General features: G+C 41.6%; 1 pseudogene; it reads right to left on the reverse strand.

Moving 5' to 3' along the window:
- Positions 1–4,530: 4,530 nt before the first annotated feature.
- Positions 4,531–6,771, reverse strand: LOC147461041 (potassium transporter 18-like; annotated as a pseudogene).
- Between the last annotated feature and the right edge of the window lie 2,402 nt (positions 6,772–9,173).

Genomic DNA, 9,173 nt, shown 5'->3' on the forward strand with positions numbered 1-9,173 from the left:
ATTTACTGCTCTTGAGTTGGAATTTTGGATGTGGTTTTTAAACCATGTACAATACATGGTGTAAGATGTTACCTAGGAGGGTATTTAGGTAACCTCCTTACAAAATTCTAAATTAATTTCTTTGATAGAAAGAACCTTAGCATGTATGCCTGACTCAAATACTTCAGCGAGAGAGAGAGAGAGAGAGAGAGAGAGAGAGAGAGAGAGAGAGAGAGAGAGAGAGAGAGAGAGAGAGAGAGAGAGAGAGAGAGAGAGAGAGAGAGAGGGCCATGTCTGGGTCTAGCTTCCCCTAAAACCTAGACATCCCTCCCACTTGATACCAACATCGAGTCAGGACTCTTCCTGCCTCCCATGCCAGTTCAAGGGGGGTCAAAAAGGAAAGAGAGAGAAAAGCAAACCGCAACTTTCTCTATTTTGAAGACTTTCCTTGGTTCTCCAAAAAGGAAGTCATGAGACTAGGGTGTGCTATTGTCCAGGGCCAACTAGTTGAAGCACTCTATTGATCCTCCTTGGTTCAAAGATGAAAACCTCTTTTTCTCAATCAGTGCCAGGTACGGCGGTTATCACATTCGCCTAAGAGAAAGGTTGTTACTTTCCACTCAAAATAGACTCTTAAGAGAACAACATAAAAATTGTGATTCCTACTTTCCACTCAAATAGCCTCTTAAGAGAACAACATAAAAATTGGTAATCAACTTTAGCCAACTAACCCTCGAGGTCCACCCGCCCACCGAACCTTTCAATAAGTGTACATTGCCAAGGTCTTACTACCATACTAGACAAACAATGAAGACAAGCAATGATAATTCAGACATTTCATAAGAGCATGTAAACTCTTGCATATCCTCGCAACAAGGTACACTTATTTGGCATGTTCCCACATTTGGGCTTTTGTTAGATATTTTAATGCATTCTTCCTTTAGTAATTAAGAGATAGCTAGTTATCCTAGCTAAACAAGCAGCACACTTATACCCTTGTCATCCTCCTTCATCAGGTCTCAGATGACTAGGGTCTCTACTGCAAACTTGATAGATCCTTTACACAATTCTCGTTGCTTAATTTAGTGTGGAAAAGGCATAAGTTTGACTTAAGATTCCATTAATTTATACCAAGATGTGGAGCCACAATCCGGGATGGGTTTGGATGAGCGGGATAGCCCTATGGTTCCTAGCCTTTCCAAGTCATTTTCCTTTTTTTTTCAAGCAATTCAACCAAGTTCCTTAATTAAGGTACATCTCCCTTCCAAATCCACGATCCATTCGATCATCCAAACATCTCCTTTTCCATTGGCACCATGCCTACCCGAACTAGGCCGATTTCCAATGATTCTACGGGTACTTCACCCGGCCAAGACATCACACCCATTCATTCCAATCCAAGATATGGAATGAACCCTCGATATTGAAAATCAACCAACGGTTATGAGTCCTAGCCAGAGAGGACCATCCCCCATTAAGTTCCCACAAGGCACATCTGGGCTGGCCTTCTCTCCATTCTCCAATCATTTCAAACAATTTCACACTCAAAAACTTATAATATGTTGTGCTAGGGATATCCATGTCCAATCCGTCTTGGATTCCTTTTTAATCCTAAGGTAAAGATTTTGGTTACCTTCCTTGAGTTAATCTTCTCAGTTCATAGTTTTTTTTTTAAACTTACTCAAATAATGTCCCTTAGAGAAACCAACGTGTTTCAAAAGGTTTTATGATTTGGTTTCACTTCATCCTTTTTGTCAACCTTGGATTTGCGTAGCTAATACGTAATCCCCTTTTTCATCCAATGCAATCCACGGGTCATCTCCATGGAAGTGGGGAGAGTTCGAGTTCCGATCGCCTATGGGGCATCTCCATAGGAGCCATCCCCTGCTCCCCCTCAAAATCCCTTAGAAACAAACTTGAGAGATAAGCAAAAATGATTAAAGTGCTAGCAATGCATTATGCAATGTGAAACATCTTTGACAAATAGTATGTTTGGGAGAAGGTTGTGATGCTTCCTTTCCTACTTTGGTTGAACACAATGAATGCAAGTGAGTCTAGTCATTGAACTTTCCTAACATTATGGTCATGACTACCTTAGTGCAATATCAAGTATAGTTGTGTGAGTGCTATAATGCTTTCAATGTATCTACCATCTTGGAATCCATGGAGAGCGACATTTCTACTAAGAATGAAAGATAAATTTCATTCAAATGTATGAATTCTCAAACCCTATCTTTGTGCATTATTCTTAAGCTTCTTTCTTGTACTTGTGTGCTCACCTTCTAAAATAGAATGAATTGCTTCCAAGGTGAGTGTAGTGTTATGGTCTTCTTATGCATCATGAATGTTACTAAGTGATTAACAATAATGATCCTTATTTAGGATTATGCAAGTACTTAAGTGATTGACAAGTTCTTATGCAAGTTCTTAAGTGATTGATGACATATTCATTCATTCAAGGAAGAATTTGTTCTCTCCCTATACATCCTACAATGTGTAAGACCTAACCAAGTCAATGTTATTATGACTAGCGTAGTATAGGCACTTACCTTCTTTAGGTTGCTTCCTTGATAAGAGGGATTTTGTAGTAAAAAAAGGGAGAGGGACTTGAAGAGGTGTACCTTCTTCTTCTTCTTTCCTTGGCCTCGTCTTCTTCAAATGGATGACCTTCACAAAGGAATGGAGTAGAGAATTTGTCTACAAAACCTCCTTGAGAATCCTCTTACAAGTGTCTTGAAGAGGATGGTAAGGTAAGAGAAAGGATACTCTAAGAAACGTGAGGCTAGTATTAGAGAGAGAGAGATCCTTGTTAGGAAGTAGGATGCTCAAAGGACAAGGAGTGTAAGCTTTCCCTAGATTAGGTAAAGCTTAGCAATCCTCGAAATAGGAGACCAAGGATAAAGGAGAGATGAAGTTCAAAGCTTCATAGCTTATGCTATGTGTACATGTAAGGGAGAAGAGAACTAGACGTTCCCTAGAATAGAAGAGTGGCCTCTTCCTGGGAGGCTATGGAATGTAGAAGCTTAGGGAGGAATGGGAACATGAATGTGTGTGTGTGTGTGTGTGTGTATAATAGACTTGGTTTAGCTATGGCTTCCATAAGCTTTCTCTACAAGCTTACTCTCTAGTGCATCTTGAAGAATGAGGAGAGAGAGAGTGTGTCCAAAAAAATGAGAAGAGAAACCCTCTTTTTATATACATTTTTTATGAGCACTTTCACTTTTCTTGATAACTTATCTCTTTATTGATAAGCTCTTTTATTTAACTTGATAACTTATCTTCTTTATCAAACTTTTGTAACAAGTTACTTATTCCTCTTATCTTTTCTTTTTCACCTTTTCATTCTAATTTTCTTGAAAATAAAAGCTAATTTCACATGCTTTTTCTTACATCATCTTACACTTCACATGATTCTCCTTACACTTTACATGATTCTTCTTACATTTTTCTTACACTTCACATGCTTATTCTTACATTTCACATGAATATCCTTACAATCATCATATCTCTTCTTACAGTTTCTTATCTCTCCTTACACTTCACATACTTCTCCTTACATCTCCCTTAACTTCACATGCTTTTCTTACAACTCCTTATACTTTCACATGTTTTTCTTACAACTATCATGACTCTTCTTACTTCTTACAAGTCCTCTCTTTTGTAAGAAAACATCATAATGAGGTACCTTTGTAAGAAGGTATTATAATGAGGTACTTTTGTAAGAAAAGTAATATGATGAGGTATGTTTGTAAGCAAAATAATATAAGGAGGTATTTTTGAAAAAAAGGTATTTCCCAAAACGGAAAATAAAAATAGAAAGTAAATTTAGTAAGATGAATTTTCCATTGATGCAAAAAAGACAAAAGAGGACTCCTACTTTTTATAGAATCCAATTTTGTCTATAAGAGGCTTTTCACATGCTTCTCTTCGAAAAACTACTTGAACTTTTAAAATTAACAACACATCAAGATTTTTTCATCAATTTGGTAGTGTAAGGATCTCGAGAGGGACCTTAGAGAAGGAGTTTTGGGGGGGGGGGCTGGTTTAGAGGGGTATTGTGCATAGTAGGCTATGGTCCACCCATCTCAGTGTCAATAAAAGGTTCATGCATTAAACCTCATAGATCATGCCTACCTCAAGTAGGATCTCGTGATATGATCAAAACAGCACTGCACCTTCCACAACTTCTTTTCTGCATGTTATACACATGGTTCATCAAAAACTTCTTCAAGCTAGGTGAACTCTTGATGGACCTCACCTCCGAGTTTCCAAGCAAATACACAACCCCCGCATCACTACAGCTCTCTATCCACTCGACTTGATAACTTTAGCCTCTTTACATGCATCACAAGATTATTTATTTGATTCGACCTCAAGCCTCCAGTCATCATATTCACAGCCATTCCTAGAATCCAATGTCTTCTCAAAGACAGCTCCCTTGGCCGATCCGGATGTCTAGAATTCCTCATCTGTTATGGTTAGCACAACAAGACACTCAAACTTCATAATTTTCTCATCAAAACATATGAGCCCTTCACCAACAATAGAATCTCAAACATTTTGCAATAACTATTGCTTAAATCTGTCATTCTCCTACCTCACATCCTTGTAACCATATCTAGCAACACATCTGAACATTTGAATCTCCCTCCCACCAACATGTCTTATAAGGAACCTCTCATGGTCCATGACCTAGGTCACTAGCAACGACTTCACACAAACAACAATTATGACAGCATGCAAAGCAGGCAAGTTCTTCAGTAAAATGCAAGGTATTCCACTATCAATTTTTTTAAATATGAGTGCAATGCCAAGAATACGTGTGACGACCCCACAAGATCTTGCATGACTGCCTTTGACAATTGGCGCCTTAATTCAAAGTCATGTTTCCATGCTGCTCCTTAATGCTATACATACATGATGAAAAGAAGACCTGGTACAAATGCGAGAGGCAGGTATCTCCCTTGTTCAAACTTGAATAATACAAAGCTGAAATAGAGCAAGTCTTTAAGTCCAAACACTAAGAGGAAGGCAAGGCTCATTCCATAAGGGGATCTACCATATCAATACATAATGAGAGTGAGAAAGAATGTAGTGGCAACCATGACTCCAACAACAGCAATACCTGCATATAGAGCAAAAATTGTAAGTAAAATAATAAAAATAATATATGTATATATATATATATACACACACACACACACATATATACCTTCACAAGTTTAGATTGATCTAAACTTACAAACTACGAGAGTGAAGGGAAATACAAAGACCACACGCATAAAAAAAGAGGGAAAATGATTTTTTATATATATATATTTCTTAAACACACACACAATTACTTTCACAAACAAAATAAAACATAAATATAAGATAACATAATAAGAAACATAAAAGTAAAAAGAAGAATCATTGAATTTGGATAGACTCATGCGTGCGTGTGCGCATAGGTGTCATACAAAGGGTTGTCAACATACGGTGTCATACAGAGCATAGGCATATACAAATGCTCTCTCTCTCTCTCTCACACACACACACACATAATATATATATATATATATATAGTTATATATGATATGTGTGTGTGTGTGTATATATATATATGTATGTATGTATGTATGTATGTATCTATCTCTCTTTCTCTCTCACACTCCCTCTCTCTCTCTGCTCTCTCCCACCTCCCTCCCTCCCTCTCTCTCTCTCTCTCTCTCTCTCTCTCTCTCTCTCTCTCTCTCTCTCTCTCTCTCTCTCTCTCTAATGTGGAGGGATGTGGAGGAGAGCAGTGAGTGTGGAAGAGAGAGAGATGGGGAACGTGGGAGGGGAGGGATAAAATTTAAAAAAACAAAAGAGAGAGGGGGGTATCGGAAGGCACTAGCGATATCTCTAGTACCCCCCCTCCCTCTCTCTTTTTTTTACCTCCATCTTCCTCTCTCTTCTCTTCTCTCTCTCCTCTCTCTCTCTCTCTCTCTCTCTCTCTCTCACACACACACACACACATTCCCCCCTCTCCCACTCTCCTCTATTTCTCTCTCCGCACTCTCTCCCTCCCATTCCTCTCTCTCTCTCTCTCTCTCTCTCTCTCTCTCTCTCTCTCCCACCCCCTGTAAGAACCTGGGAGACTAAGACGTGAGATCCACCTCCCTACCACCCTTTATGTAGGCCTGGCTCCTAGCCCTAGCCATAATTGGATCCCCAGTCCACACTTGTCCAGTCCAGACCATTTGGTCTAGTTCCTTGACCCCCTAAGTTATACTTGCCCATAGGACCCTTGTCCTAACATTACTCCCCCCTTGTGAAATAGTTTTCGTCCTCAAAAACAAAAGTAGAAAAATTTGCCTTAGAATTACTAATGTTTTCCCATATGCTCTTATCATATCTTCCATCACCCAATTCACTCATGGTGTCTGGCCATCCATCACAGGATGATCAACTATATGCATAGCATATGCACTGGTGAATTCTCATGCCACTCTAGATAAACCTTTGCTAGGCACTAGGGCCCATAACACCTAGTGTGTATGCATTAGCAAAATGTTATTTGAGCCTGTAGAGCTCAACCGATTTAAATATATAAAGGTTGTACCTGGGATAAAATGTAACCTTAAGGGACATATAGGTACAAAAAATGAACTTTTCATTGATAGCGTTGCTAGTTTAATGAGTCTTACTTGGTACTTGCTACTTTAACATGCCTTACTTGGTAGCTGACAATTTTTGGCCTCTAAAATTCTTCCTCATACCTGGTGCGTTGAAGGGTCTCATGAACGGAATTGACCCGCACCCCTCGGACATTATATCCACACCGGATTATGAGAAGGACGACAGTGTCTTAGTCCCTGAGACTCATATTCTCCTGTTGTGGAATATGTCTCCTTAGTGACGACAAAGAACTTTGACGTTGGTGCAGCCAAAGTTGTTCGAAGCTAGCAGGTAGTCTATGCCAGGCAAAGGGTGTAGTTGAGTGTAGTGCACGAGTGCAGTGCAGAAGGCTAGGACATGTGCCAAGGCCCTAGGCAGCCAAGGGGTAGGGGATGGTTCCCGCATAGAGACAGAGAGAGAGAGAGAGAGATAGAGGCCAAAGGTGGCTGCAGGACTAGGTGCAAAGGGAGGAGTTCCCAGCGGACAAGGTGAAAGAGTGAGAGGGAGCCCGGAGGCCTCCAATGTGTGCAAAGCCAAGCCAAGGCCGAGTGGGACAAGGAAGGAGCAAAGGAGGAGCCGGCAGACTAAGATGGTCAAAAAGTCAAAAAATCAAGCAGTGCAAGGCTTAGCCCAAAGAGGGTAAAAATGAAGGTGAAGGAAAGTAAAAAAATAAAAAACGCGAAGAGGCAATAGCGACATCGCTATTGCCCCCCCCCCCCCCCCCCCCCCCCCCCAAGTTCAAAAGAGAGAAAGGGAGCAGATAGAGCAAGGCGGTGCTCCTCTTCTCGAAAGATACAAAAAATGGGTGCCATATGGACCAATTGAGGAGTAGCTTCCCCAAATTGAAGACCCCCCCCCCCCCCCATAAAAGTCAAAAATTAATCAAATTAGGGGCTTCTTCTCAATTTGTTGGCGTAGATTTTTCGTGGCCTTTTGAGTGCCATTGGAAGCCTGCAAAGTGGAGCTTTTGAAGAGAGGAGTGTACCTATCAAAGCCCTTTGTATCTCTCTTGTGTAAATGGCCATGGTGATGGCAGTGTGAGTTTGTATGATTATTTGGTGAAGTGCAATCGAGCCATTGTTGCCTCATCTCGTTGTTGTTTCTCCTTCCCCCCTTCTCTTTCTCCAGCTTTCACGGTTCTCCTCGGTGCCGGCTGTGTGGAAGTGTGTGCCCCCTCGGACAGATGGTGTTTTGAGTGAGAGAGTGAGATTGAGTTGTTGTGAGTGTGTGTAAGGGTGGAGACAGGTAGTGGTAGTAGGTGTGCCTTTTGTGGTGGATTTGTGGAGTGTGTGAGCAGTGGTGGCAGTTAAGGTGGTGGTCTGCTAGTGTGAGTCATGTGTTCAAAGGTGTTTTTTGAGAGGATAGGGGTGCTATGAATACCCTGAGCTATAGAGAGTCCCTTGTGTTTGTGCCGGGCGTGTTCTCCCATTCTCCCTCTCCATATTCTGGTGCCCCCACGGAGGAGTATGGTGATGCTCCTAGTTGAAGTCGAAGTGGTGATTTTGCTGATTGCGGCCTTTGAAGAGCAGGTGCTGCTAGTGATGGCTTGGATGGGATTTCCTGTGGTTGAAGATGCGAAAACTTGGCTTCAAGACTACGGATTGTTTGTTTTGGAAAGCGGTTTATTGAGACAAGCTGGTGTGGTACAGGTGTTCCCGCTCCTGGTTGGTGGTAAAGGAAAGCTATGGTTTGATAGCCTTGGTAAAGAAGAAAAAGCAGATTGTGAGGCCCTAGAGACGGCTTTTTGGAGAAAATTTGTTGAGGATGCGCAACTCGATGAAGTAAAGCGGAAGCTGGATGGATTGAAACAAAGCTTGGAGGGTGATTTTCAAGTGTTCGAGTGGGAATTAGAAGCCCCTTGCAGAAAATGCCAGTTCTTTGAAATTGTGTAAATTCATGGATTGCCTGCATGAGGAAGTGTGAGATAAATTGGAGATAGATGGCCCAATGTCATATGAGGAGGCAGTAGCTCTAGCAAGAGGGCGAACCAAGAAGATTTTGAAGAAGCGCGAGGCTAGGCAGTGTTTGCAAGGTCTTGTGATGCCAAAGCAATGTGATGCGGTGGTAGCTGAGCCACAAATCGTGCAAAGAGGAGTGTAGGTGTGAGAAGAACCAAGGGTTCTTTGTCTACAGAGAGATAAGATGGTTCCTATGCCAAAGATGCCGGCTAGAGAGGTTCCAATTGTGGAGGAAGTGCAGGTGGTTCCCGAGGGGATAAAGGGTATGATGCCAAGTTCGAGTGCGGCTGTTGAGGCTCCATTGAAGTGCGGAAAAGAGCAAGGAGTGAGGTTTGCAGATGAGGTCGAAGCGGTGAAGATAGAGAAGATTCCCGAGATTGAAACCGAAGAGGAGACTGGGTTGAGTGACAGAAGCTCTATGGACGCAGACACGAGTTGGGAGACCTAGTCGTCCCAATCCAGGTATGATGAGTTCGACCTCTTACATGTGAGTGGAGAGGCAATGAATATGTGCAAGGAGCAACATGAAGTGCAAGCCAAGTCGCTTATTGAAGACTAAGTGGAGCAATTTAGGCCTACAGGTATTGATGTGCAAGT

The sequence above is a fragment of the Adiantum capillus-veneris genome, chromosome 3 (assembly GCF_014529385.1).
Source record: "Adiantum capillus-veneris isolate H3 chromosome 3, ASM1452938v2, whole genome shotgun sequence".
NCBI lineage: Eukaryota > Viridiplantae > Streptophyta > Polypodiopsida > Polypodiales > Pteridaceae > Adiantum > Adiantum capillus-veneris.